Source organism: Oryzias melastigma, linkage group LG8 (assembly GCF_002922805.2).
Source record: "Oryzias melastigma strain HK-1 linkage group LG8, ASM292280v2, whole genome shotgun sequence".
NCBI lineage: Eukaryota > Metazoa > Chordata > Actinopteri > Beloniformes > Adrianichthyidae > Oryzias > Oryzias melastigma.
In genome coordinates, this window is record NC_050519.1 from 3087443 (window position 1) to 3108468 (window position 21026).

A 21026-nucleotide genomic window follows, 5' to 3' on the forward strand; every position below is an offset into this window, starting at 1 on the left:
CACGTTCAAACCGGGAACAGTTAGAGGGTAAGATTAACAGCCAAACGCTTCGTCTCCCTTCAGTTTGTGTCTCTCGTGCGCGCCAGCCAACAAGTGAGGCTGCACTAACAGAAACACTCTAATTAAAGCTTATTGCAAGCTGGGAAAATGTCAGGTAGTTTTGTTTACCTCTGCTGACCTCAACTGTTGAGGATCTGCATCGTGCTGAACGTGCGAGCCAGGGCCGAGTCACTCCGCGTGAGATATTTTCTTTGCAAATGGATTTGGCCGGGAAACAGGGTGCTCTCCCTGCAGTGCATGCATAAACCTTCAGCTTGTTATTTTCCTAATAGTTCCAAGATCATAAATGGATGCCTGCAGATGAGTGTTTTTCTCCCTCGCTTCACCACAAGCGGAGCTGTGACTCATTTAGCTTCGGCTGGAAGGAAGAGGTTGTGAAGATTCTTCATCAAAGCTCTCCAGCATCACCTGGAAAAACAAAGCACAGAGAAAATTGATTATTAGAAAAAGTTGCACGAACAGCAATGCATGAAATGTGGCGGCGATTACAGAAGACTCGCAACACCAGAGTGATGCACAAAGAGTGGTTTCTACACTTTTCTCCAGCTTGCTTCCTTTATTTTTGATCCCATTCTGTCAAAACAAAAACAGGTCAATGCCCAAATTCCGGTTTCTCACGCTCTGCGGGTCTCGGGGGGCTCTGACTGAGGGGAATGTCGGCAAACTCCTGTCTGGTAAAACAGATCTCTCAAACTTGTAAAAGAGGGAAAAAATCCAGAGAATCAATCCCTCCATTTCCCTCTCAGCTGATCCGTCCTCGCTCAGCGGACGACCCGGGTCTCGACCAAGCCGCCACTTCAGGACTATTGATCATCTGACGTATGTTTTTCTGGGAGATGTCACTGTCAGTCTGGGAGCGCTGAGTGGCACCCCCCCACTTGTAAAGTGCTCCTTATGAATCCATCTGTCTTCCAGCTTTCAGTCAATCACCGCATTAGCCACTGACACATTTCACTCCCAATAAAGTCCCAAACTAGAAGGGCTTCTACTCAGTTTCTACTTTTCTGCTCTGACCTCCTTTTTCAGGAACGGATTCTGGGATAGAACTATCCAGCAGCATGTTTTTCCATCTTTTGGATCGTTGTAATGCTAGATTTAAAACAAAAAATAAAGACTGAACATGTCTACCTTTCTACATAGAGTTTTAGTACTCTCCAAGTTTGATGGGATTCTAATTCCTTTTTTACATTTTCACAAACTAAGTTTTGCACTGATCAGAAGCTGCTGGAAGTCCTCAGTAGGGCTCTAAATGAACTTTTTTTGGTTCCTAGCCGGGATGGCCGGTAACATCCAAAGTCTACCAGACAAATTAGATTTCTACAAGCCAAATATTCGTCCATTATGTATAGATTCCTCTATTTATGTTAAGCAGGGCTTCATACCAGGGCAGCAAAAACACACTGGGACACGGTCTGCAGTCAGAACATACTATCACTCGTTTATTGCTGCAGGTGCAGTTGAAATAGGCAGAGACATGGTGTGACCACAAGGAAAACACCTGAGAAGAATCCTCAGTAATTGGGAGCACACCCATTGGACAATCAGTTTGTTAACAATTTATAGAGTTTTAGTTGATGATTGTTCTCGCAAAAACAAAACACTATTAATAATTGAAAGTGTATTATTATGTCAGGCTTTATCACATTACAGCAGGTCACAGCTCACAGCTCTGGGTCGAAACCCATGAGATTTGGTTGAGAGCCACAAGATTAGAGTTCCAACCCACGAGATTTGAGTCATGACCCACGAAATTTGGTCACAACCCAGGAGATTTGATTGTGAGCCATGAGATTTGGTCGAGACCCACGAGATTTGGTTGGAGCCACAAGATTTGAGTTGCAAACCACGAGATTTGAGTCATAACTCACAAAATTTGGTCGCAACCCAGGAGATTTGGTCGAGACCCACGAGATTTAAGTCGCGACCCACAAGATTTGATCAAGACCCACGAGATTTGATCGGGACCCACGAGATGTGGTCGAGACCCATGGGATTTGAGTGACGAGATTTGGTTGTGAACCACGAGATTTGAGTCAAGATTCACAACATTTAATCACGACCCAGGAGATTTGATTGAGGCCCACGAGATTTGAGTCACGAGGTTTTTTGCACGACTAACGAGATTTGGTTGAGGCCCACGAGATTTGAGTCACAACCCACGAGATTTGAGTCATGACCCGCAAGATTTGAGTCACGACTAACGAGATTTGGTCAAGGCCCACAAGATTTGGTTAAGACCCACGAGATCTGAGTCATGATCCACCAATACTCCTGCTCTGGTGAAAATCACCCGTCAATAGTGCTCTAGGGTTAATGAGAGCACCTAGGTGCAGAAATTCTGTGCTACATCTCCTGCTGCAATTCAATCTAAATTTTGAATTCTATCTGAATTTTATAACACATACATTATTAAACTGAAACAAAAGCGTGACCCAAAAATTGAGGTTTGCACCAAAACGTGGGGAAAGTGAGTCCTCGCATCCATAATTTGATTCAAAATCCTCAAAAATCAACCTAAGAATTTCAATAAAACCCAGAAAACTAAAGAGAATTAGCAAAGAAAGATGAAAAAGACGCTCCAGCTCATGTTTGAGGATTTCCAGCCTAATATTTGAGGATGATTTGGGAAAGGATGGAGACTTTGAAGCCACGTTCCTGCTGCTCCGCCGGGATCGATGCTCTCAGAGGAAGAGCGCGCCACAACACAGACCGGAGAGGTCAGAGCACGGCTGAGCCGAGGAGACAGGACGGCGCACAAGGTCAAAGTCTAATCACGTCACGGCGGTGAAGAATCAGGCCCGTCCAATCACAAAACAGAAAGAGAGCCTGAGGAAATCAGTCTCCAGTCGAGAAGTAGAGAGGGGGAGTTAAATCTAAAGCAAAAGGAGTAAAAGGAACGGAGAGCTTTAAAATGAGGATGCAGGTTTGACCCTAGGCAGACGCCCTTGAGCAACACTGTCTGCCTGGTTATGGTCATCCGCTCTGTAAGCTGTTTAAACTCAACAGCTGAGCCGATGAACCAGAAGAAACAGTAATGTTTGTGTCCCGTTAAGAAGCAGACGCGTCCCTTCAAAGAAGGACAGAACATTTCCAAGGACACCCCCCCCCCACACCATCATCTGTGCTCATAAATGAACCAGACAGTAACTCACATCCGTCCCGTCTGACATCCTCACAGTGAACCTGTGATGGATTGAGGACCCACTCCAATTAAAACCTTGTCTTTGGTGTTTTTAACGCGTTCTTGGAACATTTATCACATACTGGAGGACATGTTTGAGGGCGGCCGCAATTAGTCAATTACTATTGGTTGATTATTGGTGGATTTGGCCTGACCGTGATTGGCCTATTAGTCATGATTGGTTGTTCAGTCACGATTAGTCGATTAGCCACAATTAGCCAAATAGCTGCGATTGGTTGACTAGTCATGATTAGTTGAATAGGTACGATTGGTCGACTAGTCGCAATTATTCAATCAGTCACAATTGGTCGATTGGTCACGATTGATCCCGATTGGTCATGATTACTCAATTAGCCACGATTGGCCAGACAGTCGCGATTTGTTGACAAGTCACGATTAGTCGAATACGTACGATTGGTCAACTAAACGCAATTAATCGATCAGTCACGATTGGTCAACTAGTCATGATTTGTCGATTAGCCACGATTGGTTGACTAATCGACGATTGGACGATTAGTTGCAATTGGTCCATTAGTTATGATTAGTTGATTAATCGCAATTGGTCGAGTGGTCATGATTAATCAATCAGTCGTGATTAGTCGATTGGTCATGATTGGTCTATTAGCCACAATTGGCCAATTAGTCACGATTGGTTGACTGGTCACGATTAGTCAATTGGTCACGATTGGTCGAATAGTCGCAATTTGTTGACTAATCGCGATTAATTGATCAGTCACAATTAGTCCATTGGTCACAATTGATCCCGATTGATTGATTAGTTACAATTAGTGAATTGGTCACGACTGGTCAATACTCAGGAGCGGCTTATCTGTGTATTTTTTTAGACATAAATAAGCTCATATATTTGTTATTTTCCCTGTAAACATCAGTTCTCCTTTAGCAGTTGTTTCCTCTAACGACCACTAGAGGGCGCTGCATCTGAAGTATTTGCTACTGACAGCAGCAGAAGAAGTGTCGTCCAAAACAAACATGGGAGAGAATCAGACTGTTTTCCTCTTAAATTTTGATATTTTTCTTATACAGATCAAAAGATTAGTATTGTGGTTTTGTTTATTATTTTTTTTAGCTATGCTGGTCTTGGCGGATTTGTTCTGAAATGTCAGACTTTTCTTCCAAAATTGCGACTTAAAGCCACTTATATATGGTTTTCTTTTTCTTGATTAGACATTTTTTGTTTGTGCGACTTATTAAAAAAATAATCAGTGGTTAGTCAACTATTGTGGCAGCCTTAATATATTTAAAATAATTTAGGAATAAAACAGAGTATTTCTTTATTCAAATCACTTTGGATCAGATGAAAATAGCCAGTCTCCATGCTCCACTACAGTTCGAATCTATATGTTCGCAGACAAATAGATCCATTAACGTCTTAATTTTCCTCATCTGAACTCTAAACTGTACAACTGAATAGCTTTGATATTGCTCATCGTTTTGTTTTTGTTTTTTGTTTTTTTCTATGCTAATGTTAGCTTGGGCTTGTGAGGTGCTATTAGCTAGAGGGAAAGAGGAAAGAGCGTAAACAAATGGCTGACGGGAAATTAGCTGACCTGCCCACAACTCAGAGGTGAATCTAATGAACTCTTGCTTCTCTGGATTAAATATATTTTTAAAAAAAAGACAATTTTTTAAAGGATTTTGGCTAAAAACGGCATAATCGTGATACAAAAACATGATTTTACAATTGAAAAAACTAAAGTTGGAGTGGGACTTTTAGGAAAAAGATTCCTCAGCACGTCGGATGATGTTAGAGAGCATGACATGAACCTGCGCTGTGTCTTTAGGAAGGATGACACACCTGAGATTCAAAGATTAAGAAAAGCATTTGAGTCGGCTGCATTCGAAACACCTGAAACCCCCGTTGATCATTCTGTGATTTCAGCCCCGTTCTGCATCTGTCAACATATCGAATAACACAAATCTCATATGAGCCGTCTACAGATTTAGTTTGCAGCCAATTGAATCAATTTTATCAACTGTGGCAACAGCTTGAAAAAAAAAAGATTTTCCCTGAACGTAATTTGTGAGTTCAGCTCCCAATCAGGGATGTTTCATATCAGATCTGCGTTTGCTGTTCATCCACGTCTCTTCCCGCCGCCTCCAGCTGACCTCAACTCCTTTTATGAAGCTCAGAGACAGGAAAATGACTGTTTACTGCTAAAATGGGTAATTATTTTTAGGGGAGAGCATGAGCACCTTCGTAATTAGAGAAGTGAAAACAGTCAGACGCCTTTCTGTGTCAGAACATAATGCTTCCGCACACAAAAGGAGGCTAATCCATTGGTTTTACTTAACAGGATGTTTGAGGCGGATCTGAGTGAACCTGTCTCCGTCCTTTCAGCTGCCGTGCTCCCGCTTTTGTTTTCTTCTGTACCTAGAAGTCATATTTAACTGAACCTTGTGTTATGACTTATGATTGTTTTTTTAAGGCCTGCAGATGTTCTTAAAGACCCACTCCAATGAGAGTTTTTGCATTTTTCTCTTGAATCGTAAATCGGTAGCAAACAAAACCAAACAGTTGTAGTTGTTCTGTACAAACTACAATCGACAGATCCGTCTTCGTTTTCCTGAGTCGTCCTGCTCAAAGCTGTACAGCTGGATAGCTCCGATATTGCTCGCCATTTTTGTTGTCAGGTTAGGTGTAAGCTATCGGGAAAGATGGATGGATGACGGGAAGTGGGGCCAGGCGTACTCAACACTAAAGCCTCGTTTCCACTGAGCGATCCGGTACGGGAGGAGTAGTACGGGATGTTACTGGCTAGCCTTTCCGCTCATAAGCCTCACTTCCACTGAGCGGTTTGTTTTCCCGCTGCAGACCGCTAGCGTGTCGTTGTAGTGCGACGACTAGACGAGCATCACGATGGAGGTCATCCAGCAGCTCGGCTGTTTCTTGCTTTACTTTTCGTACGTCGTGTAGAACAGAAATGCAATGTTGGTTGAAGGAAGATTGCGGGCTATGGAGGGATTTTTGTGCCACCATATTGGAAGCAAAAATCACAGTTTTGACATTAAAATTGTCTAAGTTGCAAACAAAATTTAAAGTGTTGCAAATAAAATATTTTTAATTTGCTTTGAAAAACTTTTTTTTTTGCATTTACAAACTTATTGTTAATATATTGAGGCAACACTTCTATTAGAAGTGTAGTACTTGAGATATAAAGATCTATTGCACATGTGTCAAAGTCGAGGCCCGGGGGCCGAATCCGGCCCCCCAGATGATTTTATTTTATTGTTATTAACGGTCTGATGTTATTTTTTTACTGCTAATGTATTGAAGAAACACTACGATTATAGAGGCCGAGAGATCAGTTACAACGATCTGTTGAAGTCAAGGTCCGGGGGCCGGATCCGGCCCTCCAGATGATTATATTTGGTCCTACTAAGTATTTTACTTTATTGTAATTATTGGCCCAATGTCATTATTTACTGGTGATGTATAGAAGCAACACTACGATTATAGAGGCTGAGAGATCAATTACAATCGTCTGTTGAAGTCAAGGCCCAGGGGCCGGATCCGGCCCTCCAGGTAATTATATTTGGCCCTCCAGATCATTTTATTTTATTGTTATTCTCGGCCCGATGTTATTTTTACTGGTAATATATTGAAGCGACACTATGATTATAGAAGCTGAGAGATCAGTTATAAAGATCTATTGCACATGTGTCAAAGTTGAGGCCCGGGGGCCGAATTCGGCCCCCTGGGTAAATATATTCGACGCTCCAGATGTTTTTATATCACTGTTATTATCGGCCCAATGTTATTTTTCTACGGATATTGAAGAAACACTACGATTATAGAGGCTGAGAAATCAGTTACAATCATCTGTTGAAGTTAAGGCCCGGGGGCCGGATCCGGCCCTCCGGGTAATTATATTCGGCCCTCCTAATTATTTTATATTATTGTTATTAATGGCCCGATGTTATCTTGTGCTGGTAACATATTGAAGCAACACTTCTATTATGGAACTTATAAAGATCTATTGAACATGTGTCAAAGTTGAGGCCCGGGGGCCGAATCTGGCCCCCCCGGGTAATTATATCCGGCCCCCCCAGATGATTTTATGTCACTGGTAATAACGGCCCAATGTTATTTTTCTACTGGTATTGAAGCAACACTACGATTACAAATGCTGAGAGTTCAGTGGCTTTTTTTCACTTTTTATTTAAACTTTATTGAACATCATATAAATGACAATGATGATAAACAAATGGCCACGATTCTCTCCCTCCCTCTCACTCATTGTACAGAAAGAAATAAACAAATAAAAACTAAGAGTAACTAAGAGTTAAACGGACAGACATCAAAGAAAATGAAGGATTTGATTTGTTTTTGCTAAAAACCACACATTTTATTTTTATTTCCAGCCTTTTATGAATATCAAAATCTTTTTGGGATATTTACAAGTGTAATTTTTCATATAAAATGACATAAAAGTAAAGACATTTTAGTGTTTTTTTTGTTTCTAAATTGTAGAATTTTGACAAAATAAATGTTTATGGAGAGTAAAATATTGGAAGTGATTTAAGTTGATTTAATCTGGAATTATTTTACTGTTTTTTTAATTTATAGTTACATTTTTGAAGTTTTATAGTTTTATTTGTAGTGCGTTTAATAAATGTTTTGGCCCTCCTTTAACACCGGAGCTCCAGTTTTTATGTTCTTTGATTTACTGTAATTTTTCATCTCTTAACACGATCGACGTCATTCCAGTAGATTGTGAAGGAGAAAAGCGGCGTACGCCGCTTTTCTCCTTCACAATCTACTGGAATGACGTTGATCGGTTGAAAAGTTACAGTATGTTAAAGATTTAGGAAACGGAAAACGCTCAGAAATATTGCTAAATTGTAATTAAAGACACTTTTATAATAGATTCAAAGATGATGATTTGTGTCCGTTTTGCCGTTAACTGCGTTTCCTGCGTGTCACTCCCAGTCTTTGGCTCCTCCCCGCCGGGCAGCATCATCGACGTACCCTCAGATCACCCAGCATTCATCACCGATCCTCAGGGGTCACGACCTGGTCCTTTTCCCACTCCTCTGGCCCTCGTTCGGCGTGACAGATTGATGCGGGAGGGCTTAGAGAACACCGGCTTTGGTTAGTCCACCATGTTTCACCGGGACAGAGGCGGCGCCATAAGAGGCCGGGATTGAGCGCGGGGATATAAATGTTATTGACTGGAGGTAATAGGTTTTGCTGAGCCGCCGCAGCCTGGAGGTGCTTCCAAATCAGTCTGTCTCATAATAGGTCTTGGACACCTTGTGAGGAAATAAATAACACAAGGTGGGTACTACTGAGCCTCCAGTGTGTCACCTTTTTCTATCACCTTTGAAAGGGCGCTGCTGAGGCTCTCACAGCCCCCCCCCTCTGGAGCTGCAAGTGTCTAAATTATCCATAAGGTGGGACACAAGTGGGCAGTCGGTGCTGCTCCAGAAAGAGACCTGTATCCGCTCTATGAGGCTCCTCTCTGGTGGGACCAGAGCGCAACTGTGGCTTTGATGGTGGGTGGAGGTGGTGGTGGGGGGGATTACGCACGTCTTACGCACGCCGACCTGTCTCGTGTGTGCGCGCCGCAGGGTCTGTTCGTCTTCTACCTGCCACCATTTCCACTGAAGGAGGTGAGCAGAGCTGTCATGATCGCGGCTGCGCGGGCGCGCGCTCTGCCTCCACATCCTGAAGCAGAATGGCAGAATGCAACACACAGGAGGGGGGGTGGGGGGTGAAGGGGGGGTGCATGTAATATTGATGGAGAACAGCCACTCGCTGTGAGGTTGAAGCATTTTCATCAAAAGGAGGGATGCGTTTTCAGAGCGATCAAAAGGAGGGATGGTGTTGGTGGCAGAACGGAACGGCTCCTACCTCCGAGCAAACGCTGTCCTCCTTCTCCTCCTCTTCTTCTCCCTTCTCCTCTTCCTCCGCTTCACGAGGCTCCTCCGTCAGATGCGACGCTCGGAAAGGAGCATTCCGCGCCGTTCCCCCGCTCCCCCCTCTCCTCCCCGAGACGCACCGACCCCGCAGCCGGGATGGCAGACTGAGAGGGAGAAACGGACAATATGCTATCTCCCTCCCCTCCGTCACCTCCCGTCTCCGCTCCTCTTTTTCTTCTATTTTGCTCCTTTGCTCGTGTTTTTCCGGCTCGCTCCTCCCTCTCTCTCTCGCTGCCTCTCCTCCTTTCCCTCCCTGTGCTCTGAATACTAATACTCTGCCTCTCCTCCCTGCCTGCACAGTCCGGCCGCTGCTAAAGACTCACTGATGTATGTGGGGCGTGTACATGGGGGGGGGGTGACAGGGAGGGAGGTGCTGGTGGGGTGGGGGCCCGGAAGTCAGCCTCCAGGAGCCTGCAGGGTGCAGGGGTGGATTGGGAAGCCCTGGATGGTGTTTGGTCTCATTAGAGCTGTGATTAGATAATAATGCTCCTGCAGATGTCCCCGGGGGGCTGGTGGGGTGTTGGTGGGCCATTTTCAAGGCAGCCTCATGTCAGGCGTGGATGGAGGGGTCACTGTCATAAATGAAGGACATGTCTGTGCTCGTTTGGGCGCGTGCTCCTTCACCATGGAAACCCTCAACCAGAAGAGCAGCTGAAGCCTTCAGAGGCCCTGATCTGGTTAGAGGGAGACGCCGTGATTCAATTTTTATGTTCCTGCAGGCTTTTAAAGAATTGTCCCTCAGTGGGCTCTCTGCGAGGTTGCATGAGGGGAATCAACCAACAAATATGGAAAATTGAATTTTTTCTTTCCTTCCTAGCAGCAGGAGAGCGAGGAACAAATTGATCTCACATTGGAGATCAAATCAAAAACAAAAGGTAACTAGAAAAGCTGCATTACCTGAAGCTGAAGATGCTGAAGCTTTTTACTTAAAACGGTGACAATATTTACTTTAGTTGCTGAAGAGATTTGCTGAAAATCCAAAACCTGTTTGCATATTAAATTTGCTAAAAGACTGGAAAAGAGCGCTCAAGTTGACCTAAATTTCTGAAAAATGTTTAATATACTTGCTTAAAAATCCCCAATACGTGCCAATTTTGCAAAAGTATTCAGCGCGTTGCTTAAATATGAGCTAAACTCCAAATTAGCCAAAAAAGCTAGCTCGTTGCTTAAAAACTAGCTAAACTCCAAATTAGCCTAAAATTCCCTATTAATCTAAATTAGTCAAAAACATTAGCCTGTTGCTAAGATAGAAGCTAAGTGCTAAATTGACCAATAATAACCACAGTAGATGCCAAATTAGCCAAAAACGTTAGCATGTTGCTAAAACAACTTCAAATTAGCATAAAAATATTCAGTAGATGCCAAATTAGCTAAAAAAGCTAGCATGTTGCTTGAATACTAGCTAAACTCCAAAATAGCCTAAAGTTCCTCAGTGAACTAAATTAGTCAAAAACATTAGCCTGTTGCTAAAAGATTAGCTGAACTTTAAATTAGCCTGTAAAAACCTCAGTAGGTAACAAATTAGCCAAAAAAGTTAACATGTTGCCGAAATATTAGCTAAACTCCAAATTAGCATACAAAAACGTCAGTAGATGCCAAATTATATAAAAAGCTAGCACATTGCTATAATACTAGCTAAACTTCAAAATAGCCTAAAATTTCTCAGTCAACTAAATTAGCCAAAAAAGTTAGCATGTTGCTAAAATATTAGCTAAACTCTAAATTAGTAAAAAAAAACCTCAGTAGATTAAAAAATAGCCAAAAATGTTAGCATGTTGCTAAATATTAGCTAAACTCCAAATGGGCATAGGAAGACCTCAGTAGATAGCAAATTATAAGCAGCGCTAGCGCATTACTAAAATACTAGCTAAACTTCAAAATGCCCTGCAATTAATCAGTAAATTTACCCAATAAAATTACCCAGTAAAATTACCCAAAGAAGCTAGCACATTGCTTAAATGCTAGCTATATGCCAATATAGCCTAAAATTCATCAGTAAACTAAATTACCCCAAAAAATTAGCACGTTTCTAAAGTATTAGCTAAACTCGAAATTAGCCTAAAATAACCTCAGTAGATAAGAAAAATAGCCAAAAATGTTAGCATGTTGCTAAATATTAGCTTACTCCAAATGAGCATAGAAAGACCTCAGTAGATAGCAAATTATAAACAGCGCTAGCACATTACTAAAATACTAGCTAAACTTCAAAATACCCTAAAATTAATTAAATTATCCAAAGAAGCTAGCACATTGCTTAAATACTAGCTGAACGCCAATATAGCCTAAAATTAATCAGTAAACTAAACTAGCCAAAAAAGTTAGCATGTTTCTAAAGTATTAGCTAAACTCCAAATTAGCCTAAAAAAAAACCTCAGTAGATAATAAATCAGCCAAAAGGAGAATCGCTATAGTGTTAATTCTTATTAAACATTCTCACAATTAGACAAAAGTCTGTCATGAAGGAGCGACATTCTGCACATTTAAGGTTTCCGCTCCTCTTGATGCTGACAGAGCCAACAGTTATATAAGATAAGTGAACCCCGTGGCCTTTAGTATGCGCGCCCTGCTACCATAAGTCAACATAATGATTTTCCAAGAAGCCCAGCTGCCATCTTTGCTTCTTTAATTTCAATCTCTTCTTCTGCTCCATTTTTAGTCTCAAGGTTCTTCTACTTTTGCCAAGAAAGACGCGAGCACCTTCATTTTTAAAAGCACTGATGAATTAATCATAATCCTTGAGTGAGTCCAAACAACTCTTAATGGGGCCACAGCAGAGGCAGCATGGAGGCCTGGACCGAGTCCTGCAAGCAGAAGGAAGGAATACAGCAGCGGTTATTCGTTAAAATACAGAGAATGGACTTAAAACAGGTTCAGGTAGAGAATATTTTATCATGTGCATCAACTAAAGTGTGTTTCTTAATATTATAGTTAGTATTTTCTATCGCTTAAATGTATTTTTTCATGATATTAGAAACAAATGATGCATTTTTGCTTCTCCCCTGATCTTATCTTGTTTACATTTCTGTCACCAATACACCTACACCACCAGTTCCAGACAAAAACTGAAAGTATTTGACACGTTTTTCTCATTTGTAGCCCTTGAGAACATAAGAACTATTTTCTAGCAAGCTTTTAATGTTAATTTGAGCATTTATTTTAGTTTGTTTGTTTATTTATTCTGGTAGCAATAAGTGTAGAATAATAAAAAATTATATTTTCTAAACCTGTTTTGTCCTCTTTGGGTTGTTGGAGGCTAACTCTGCCACTCTAAGTTGAAGACAATAATAAAAATTAAAATAAAATTAAAAAAAGGACAAAATTCAATAAAAAAAAAAGTTGCCAAATTTGACACTGTGGGTTTTCCAGGGTGAGAAAAATGTTTGTTGAACAATGATAACAAAATATGTCTCATAAGAAAACTTGCTTTTGAAAATTTTGAATTTAAAATTTTGATGAAATTGAAAATTGTATTAAAACTGTATTTGTCAGGAAGTGATGGTGGTGGAGGACCCAAACGTAGGAGACTAGACTTGGTGGCAGAAATTTAATAAATTAACCAAAACATGACCAAAAAAACATGGAGAAACAAACAAACGAACGGAAAAAGGGTGTGGCAAGACAAAGCAAATCAGATGACCTGACAAGGACTAACTGAAAATCAGACACTTAAATACACTGAGGGCAATTAACAAATATGAAGATCATGACCTGAAACTGGTGTGACTGAGGGACCGTTCAAACAGAACATGACCCAAAATTCTGCTGACAAAAACCTAAATCAAAGTTCACAGTCCTGACAGTACCCCTCCCCAAAAGGGCCGATTCCAGATGCCCTAAAACACCTGGAAGGAGGGGACATGAAACAAAAAAAGTCCAGAACACAGTTTATGGGTCCTGCAGCCAAACTGATTTGAGGGGTATGAGAATCCCTCCTCAGGGAGAGACGTGAAGAGGAGCGATCCCAGGAACATGAAGGGGAGATTCTTTAGAGAAAAGCGGCTCGATAATCTGCTTTTCTTTTTGGCTACATTTTGTTAATTTAGCTAAAATCCCTTCATAGCTAAATCAAAGTTTTTGTTTTTAACATCCACTCCTGTGCACGCCGCCTCCACCGATTAAAAACATGAAGACAATCAATTTATAATGAATGAGAAAAAAAAATATGGAGGAACACGACCAGAAAATGACATGAATGAATTATCGGCTCATGAATTAATTTCCTCGTAATTGTGCTGGGAACACTGAAGGTTTAGAGGAGACGGAGGAAAAAAAACGTGTTTGGGAGCCTGCAGCGCATGACGATTGACTGATAAATGAGAGTAAACAGTGACCTCTGTTAGCTGTCACAGCAGAGCACAGAGAGGATGAGACATAACAGAAAAGGGCACACATGCAAAAGAGGGAAGCAGCGCAGAAGGGAGAGAGACAAACAAATAGGGAAAAAAAGCTAATAGAACCTGAAGAAGACTCTTTTTTCTTCCATTCGCAAATGCAGGTTCTTAGTGCACATGCATGTAAAAGAGACATGCACGCACAGAAAAAGTGGAACAAGAGGCACTGGAGGGGAGGAAATCCCACAAAGCGAGATTAAAACTGACTAAAGGCGGCTTTGCTCTGCAATTTTCAGCCGCCCAGATGAGAGACAAGCAAAGAAAAACCTTTTTTAAAGTGATGTCTTGAAATATAGCAGTTATAAACGGACAATAAAAGCTCCTGTGATCAAAGGAAATCCAGCTATCAGGCAGAGCATTCTTCACACATGTGTCATGAATTTACGGCTCTGAGTTTTCAGTTTTTACTGGAGTTAAATAAAGAGCAAAGTGAATCTGAATTCTTCCCTTCTCCCTTCCTCTCCATTTGAAGGAGCATTTTAAGTCAAAGTGCGCTAAAGCTAGCAGATGGGAAATTATTCAGCCCACACCGAATTCTTCCCTTGTCCCTTCCCCTTCATTTTGCCCTCCAAATAGAGAGCTATTAAAAAAAAATCCCTAAAATCCCTCATAATTTGGAGGTCACTTGGCTAAGGCAACTTAGGCGGCTGCCTAGGGTGCAATCTAGTGGAGAGATCACTAAATTGCAGGGTGGAGTCAGCCTCCAACTTCCCTGTTTGGTTGCTCTTTAAGGATAAAAAAGGAAGAGAAGGAAACACGGGTTCAAAGCAGAGATTAGCTTGTAAATTCACTTCTCGGTGTATTCTGTTGGAAATTGACGAATTTAAAGGGTAACCAAACACTAAATAGACTTTTTTTGGCTGTTGACCTTCATACATGGGACTTTAAAAGTGCTGTCTGTTGGAAACATTGTTTACAATTTAATTCCTGAAATTGTAGTCTAAAACTGTCTATGTGCTGCCCCCTTCAGGTTAAAATGAGGTATTACAGTTGAATTTTGTGGTTGTTTAACTATTGTAAGTCCCAGAAGTTTCACGTCATCATGCTCTGCAGCTCTAGTATAAAAGTCCCGCCCATCTTTGAACACCCAATATGTTCGAGGGTTAAAGCTCACCATGCGACGGTTTGAGCTCGCCTCGCGTCGCTGAGATAGGCGGAGGTCGCCCCGCGATGACAAGAGTGGCGGAGGTCACCCTGTGACGATGATAGCAGCGGAAGTCACCCCGTGTTGCCCAGAATGGCGGAGGTTGTTCCGCGTCACGAAGAGCGGTGGAGGTCGCCCCACGATGATAGGAGCGGGGGAGGTCGCCCCATGACGACAAGAGCGGGGGAGGTTTCCCCGCATTGGTCAGAGCAGCGGAGGTCAACCCGCTACAACAAAAGCGGCGGAGGTTGCCCAGAGTGGCGGAGGTCGTCCCACTATGATAGGAGTGGGGGAGGTCGAAACACAATGATAAGAGCGGGGGAGGTTGCCCCACGATTATAGGAGTGGGGGAGGTTGCCCCATGATAATAGAAGCGGGGGAGGTCGCCCCACGATGATAAGAGTGGGAGAGGTCGCCCCGTGGTTATAGGAGCGGGGTAGGTCGCCCCACGACAAGAGCGGGGGAGGTCGCCCCACGATGATAAGAGTGGGGGAGGTCGAAACACGATGATAAGAGCGGGGGAGGTTGCCCCGCGATTATAGGAGCAGGGGAGGTCGCCCCACGATGATAAGAGCGGGGGAGGTCGCCCCACGTCGACAAGAGCGGGGGAGGTCGCCCCGCGATTATAGGAGCGGGGGAGGTTGCCCCACGATGATAAGAGCGGGAGAGGTCGCCCCGCGATTATAGGAGCGGGGGAGGTCGCCCCACGACAAGAGCGGGGGAGGTCGCCCCACGATGATAAGAGTGGGGGAGGTTGCCCCACGATGATAAGAGCGAGGGGGGTTGCCCCACGACGACAAGAGCGGGGGAGGTTGCCCCGCATTGGTCAGAGTGGCGGAGGTCAACCTGCTACGACGAGAGTGGCGGAGGTTTCCCAAAGCGGTGGAGGTTACCAGTCCTTGGACAGCTGGCTGACCGGTAGACAAAGAGCCGCTGCGGGATGGGGGGCAGCCTGCTTCTTGAATCTTGTGATTTTTTAAAATCTATTTTATGTTCATCGATACATAAATAAAAACATCCTTTAGTTACCTCAAGCTAAACTCACTATCACTGTCAATCACATATCCAGACCACACCTCCTCCATTCAGCCCGCCTCCCCTAGCCCCGCCCCGTTTTTAAAGCATTTTTTAAATCTGGGCTGAGAGTGGAGTCGGCCTCCAACTGTGCCGTTTGGTTACACTTTAACTTGTGATCTAGTGTTTTTTCTTTCCCCTCCAACACCTTTAACATCTCAAATCCTCCTACTCTAATGGCGCAGTCAGTTAGCGCGCTTGATTTCATAGCTGATCCCACCCCCAATTCCAGCAATTTTAAACTATATGAGTTATTTTTTTGCCTAGGGCGCCATGCAGCCCAGAGTGACATCATCGAATGAAAGTGACGTCTGACTATTTATTCATAACTCTCCGTTTGGAGGACTAAATGAGGGGAAAGGGAGAAGGGAAGAATTCGGATTGGGCTCAAATTTTAGGATGTAAATAGAATCAAAATGTAGAGATTAACAAAGGGAGAGCTGGCTTTACACTTCATCAGGCTGAACATAAATAATCATGTAGCAGAATGCTCTTGTTGCATGGATGAGCCCTCACTCAGCCGTGTGTGGAGGAACTGGACATCCCAGATCACACAAGCACACACACTTACCAGCTCTGCCACAATAGACAAAAAAAACAAAAAGATTCTGCTGATTGACACAGCTGAGGGGGACGCTCACGCACAGCCCGGCTGTCACATGCATGAGCAGCCACGGGTGCGCACACATCTGTCTGTTCAGAGACTCCAAGTCACCAAAAGCTCCCACACGGAGCAGCCCACACGCAAAGAGAGCGGTAGAATATGCGCATTAGTCACCATGATGATCCTTCAGCTTCAAATGGTGTGAAGCGAAACCCCCCACATGACTGCATCACATGACTGCATCGCCTTCCAGATGCGGCGCCGCCACAGTCACCGGATGAGACGGCGGTCTAGAGGTTATCGCTGCACATGGCGCCCTGTTATTTCTGCTATTAATCATCTCAAGGGTTCGCCTGACTTTTGGGAGGAGGATTCCACAGAGACGACGTTTATTTTTTACTGTAATAACACAAAAGAGCACAAATATTGCAGAGCTTTGATTGTGAGGCAGAAAATCTGTATTCTAGGTTTCAGATCTGGTTTCAGATCAGACGACACCTGTGGTTCCTTTAAGGAGATTTCCCTGATTTACTGTTAAAGACAACAGGATGAGTTACACAAAAACTGAGCGTTACACATTCATCAGAGGTCTATGTGTTAAGTGACATCAGCACAAGACTAACTGTAATTAATGGAGCCCATTACCTCATCTGAGCAGGGTCAATGCAGAGGGGCTCTGCTGGAGAGTCTGATGGATTATCTGGCTGGTCTGAAGGTCTGTGTCCATTACATCCTCTTTGTTTATAGTAGTGTAATAAGAGGAAGAAGAGACCTTAATGTAAAAAATAAATAAAATGCATAACTTTAATGTGTCTGTGTTGAGTAAAAGGCACAAAAATAGCAGTTTGGTCATAAAACAAGAGGTTTTTTTTCATTATAGACATGGAAAAGAAAAAATGTCAGGAAACCACAAAAAAAAAACACACAATCAGCTCCTTTTCAAAGCAAATACTAGAAGGCTTATAGTCGCATGCACCTGCACAGTGGGGTTCATCTGTATGAATGTGGCAGGTTTTTGGGTTGGCAGGTCCGTGGAGGGTCATAGAGAGAAGCGGCCGCTTATTAAGTGTCACACACCGCTTTGTACGTTTGGTGCATTTTCTACGTAATGATGCATACACACCGAAAGCAAATCGCACAACAAATTTGCATGTGTTCTGTGACACGACATAAACTCCTAGATTAGTATTCTACCCGCTGATAGAGTCACTGGAAAAGTCCTGTGTCCTAAGCTGAGTCCCTGATTGGCTGATGCGACGCAGCGACCTGTCAATCTTCAGGTATTTACATTTCGCGCCTCGTCGCTCACATCGCGCCGCGGGGCTTCAATTCGCCTCAGAGCGCGTCCGGACCATTGAATAACATTGGAGATTGCCATTTCTGCAGCCAGAATCGCATTCTGTGTGAATGCACCTTAAGAAAATTGGTCATACATGGTCTTTACATGAAATATTCATGGATGTGTCCCAAATGAACCATGGTAAAACCACAGAAGGCGTACAAATAAAGCACGCAAAGATCAGATAATCCCGCGCGTCATTAAATTTCTTCACCTTGACGATTAGATCATTGAAATCACACAGTATCAGCTCCATGGACAGCGACCACCACGGGGCCTTTATTTAAAGGGGCCATACCATAATATTCTTAAGTCTTTCAGAATTAACTATATCCATATGATCTTCTATTACCTTTGGAACACTAAAGAACTAATTATTTATGAAATATTATTTTTTTTTTCTTGAGTTTTTTCCTACCCAGAAGTAAAACAACTTGATTCCTGAAGCTCCGCCTGCTGTTGCCTCTGGCTGCCGCCTATTTCATGATGTAATATAGAGCCTTTGGCAGCGTGTTTACAGATTATAACTTGAACAATTTGTAATAAAGAAAAATAATGTGAAAAAATTAGGACTATCAAAAATGTGCTAAAACTTTGGTTGACAAATTGAACAGACTGAGTAATAACTGTTTATTTCTCTATAGAGGTCTATGGGATTTGATGTACTTCCTGTTTGGAACACCAGGGGGGAGGGGTCACTCCGTCCAGTTCTTATATAGTTCACTTCAGTTTTATGTACATACTCCAACATCACAACACGGTTGTCTCAACAGGCTTGTGTCCAAAAACACAAAATCCGTCATAAAATATGAACAATAGCTGATTACTAAACTAAATTAAACAGACGAAGCTAACCTGGGCATCCCTGCCTTATACCCTCATCATTTTGTATAAGGAAAACACGAGCCAGAGGCGAGGTCCACTGCTAAGAACAGGAGCACAGACGAGTCACCTGGAATTTCTCCCGCTCCCCCAGGGGAAGTGAAATAGAGGAACAACACATGAATCACACTGCACCAAACAGAGTCATTCAGAACTAAAGGAAAAATAAGTGATAAAGAATAAAGGAGAGGAGCATCAATGCTCTGGACTTCTTCTGCTACTTTTTACTAGTGCATGTGTGGCATGTTTAGAAGAGACTTGGTTCTGAAATGTCAAAGTGGTGCAAATCTTATGAACCTTGCTCCAGGCTTTTTCTTTCACAGCTGAATTCTGATTTATTTGTTCATTTCTATGACAGGACATTGCACATTAAAAAGCATAGCTCGAGTTAGCTCGAGAGCTATTTTTCATCTGCTGTCCCTGGACTGATGGTATAATTGTCTCCCTATACAAACATAAAATTAGAAACAAAATGCAATACAAGCATGAAGAGAAAAAACACACATTTTTAAAAAGTAAAAATATGATAAAGAAGCAGACAATTCTAGAATTCCAGCAGGGACCAAACTACAATTAGTTATTTCTCCTCCAAGATCAATTCCACGAATGAAGAGGGATGCCATCCATGCATCACTTCCAAATCTGAATCCTTTATTGGTCAAAGTTTAACTTAATTTAACTTGCAATGCACGCCTAGTGGCCATGCGTGTTTGGTTTTAAAAATGTTCAAGAGTTTAGAACGTGTGTTGCAGATGACGGTGTGAACGTAACTTCATGTCTTGATGCGAGTAGAACATTAGAGATGATCTGCATCCATTTGGATTCAGGGATGCAAACGAGATGTTTCAGTCGTTTGTTTTCCAAAACAAAAGTGTCCATTCTGTGGAGAGTGTGCGCCATCATAAACTTGACTTACTGACCTGTGCATTCTGCAGACAAAATATTACTGCAAACATAATTACAGCTCATTGTGGATGCAGCCATAAAGAAGGCCTATTAAATGTATAAAGCCTTTAAAGATTTAGTATCCTCTGAGAGTGGATGTGTTTGTAAGTTAATGGGGTTGTCTGTTAAATAAAAAAGTTTCAAACTTAACTGTGAAAATCGACGTTTGCTCTGGTGTCCGCGCTCATGACCATCTCCCGTCGTGGCATTCCACGGCGCACGTCATTATGTTTGTTGTGTTTGCGTTGTCAATTTCTTTCCAAAAGTCTTCCCTGATCACTCTCAGCCTCATCGTGATCACTTGTTGCCATGACAACTCTCTCATAGGAGCGATCGCCCACCTCTCTCTGTCTTCCTCTTTTTCTTTTTTTTTCCTGGCTGTCTCCCTCCTTCTTCTTCGGCTGCTGCTTTTCATTTTCTTTGTCGTGACACCCACTCACCCATCAACCCATGCAATCACCCACTTTAATTTCTCAACGGGGGATTTTAATTGTTCCCTTTACCAAAATGATCTACTTTTCTTTTTTTTTCTTTCTTTTTCTGAGCTTGTGACATCTGGCAGAGAAACCCCTCCAGCAAAATCTAGGAGGTCAGTTCCGTCTCTTGTTCTCACTCTTTGGGAGTTTTTTTTCTTTTTCTTTGCCTGCAGCCATTTCAACACAGACAATATAGGATGTGTGATAAGAACTTCAAAGTCCTTCGGTGGGACCGGCTGGTGGCCGAGGCTCTTGCAGGAGTTTTGCTTCAAGTTCTCAATAGTGACGTCGACATAGGCTTTCAGTTTTTAGTGAGTGGGGTCAAAGTTGTTGGACTTGTTTTCCAAGAAGAACTTTCTGTGTGGACGTGAGCTCCAGGTTTCTGAAACTTTTCGCGTCCAGTAAATCCAGCCGACTTGGAGATGTGTACAGCATGTGAGACAATGGCGCCAAGCTAGCATCGCCTTCAACAAGAACAATCCCATTCATATGTGTCAAGGATAGGATTTTACGATGTTTAAAGGCTTCTAAAATCTACCAATTAATTACACAAGTTGCTAGGGATAAAAGACTTAGATTAGCATAAGTTAAAGCACTAAAAAGTTATGCTTCTCTAGTAAAACCAGGCAAATCAGAGAAAAGACAAAAATACATAATTTGTTCCTACTAGGAAGTGAGGGATTGACAAATGGATTTAATATTTGGAGAAGGCATTCGTGGTGTCCCGTGGAGGGTGCTCAGCCTTACCATCTGGTCTCTGTATGACCGGAGCAGGAGCTTGGTTTGTCAGACCTGTTCCCGGTGCATGTTGGACTCTGGCAGGGCTGCCCTTTATCACTGGTTCTGTTCATACTCTTTATGGACAGAACTGGTGATAAAGGGTGATAAATTTCTAGGTGCAGCCCTGTGATCTGGTTTAAGGACACAGGATTTCATCTCTGTTCTTTGTAGATGATGTTGTCTTCATCGAGCCGAGACCTCCAGCAT

General features: G+C 42.6%; 1 protein-coding gene and 1 long non-coding RNA gene across 5 annotated transcripts in view; one reads left to right on the plus strand and one right to left on the minus strand.

Moving 5' to 3' along the window:
• Positions 1-9488, minus strand: part of syt3 (synaptotagmin III) — a 61772-nt gene extending 52284 nt beyond the window's left edge. The window contains exons 1-2 of one of the 2 annotated variants that reach the window (XM_024272990.2): positions 9117-9488; positions 179-468 (exon numbers count right to left, since the gene is read on the minus strand). The gene's annotated coding sequence lies outside the window, so the exon portion shown is untranslated. Of the gene's footprint in view, positions 1-168; positions 469-9116 lie in introns of both variants that reach the window. The other variant, XM_024272989.2, reaches the window with a different exon arrangement.
• LOC112146925 overlaps positions 1-21026 on the plus strand; it is an 83161-nt gene that overhangs the window by 47918 nt on the left and 14217 nt on the right. The gene's annotated exons all lie outside the window — the stretch shown is intronic.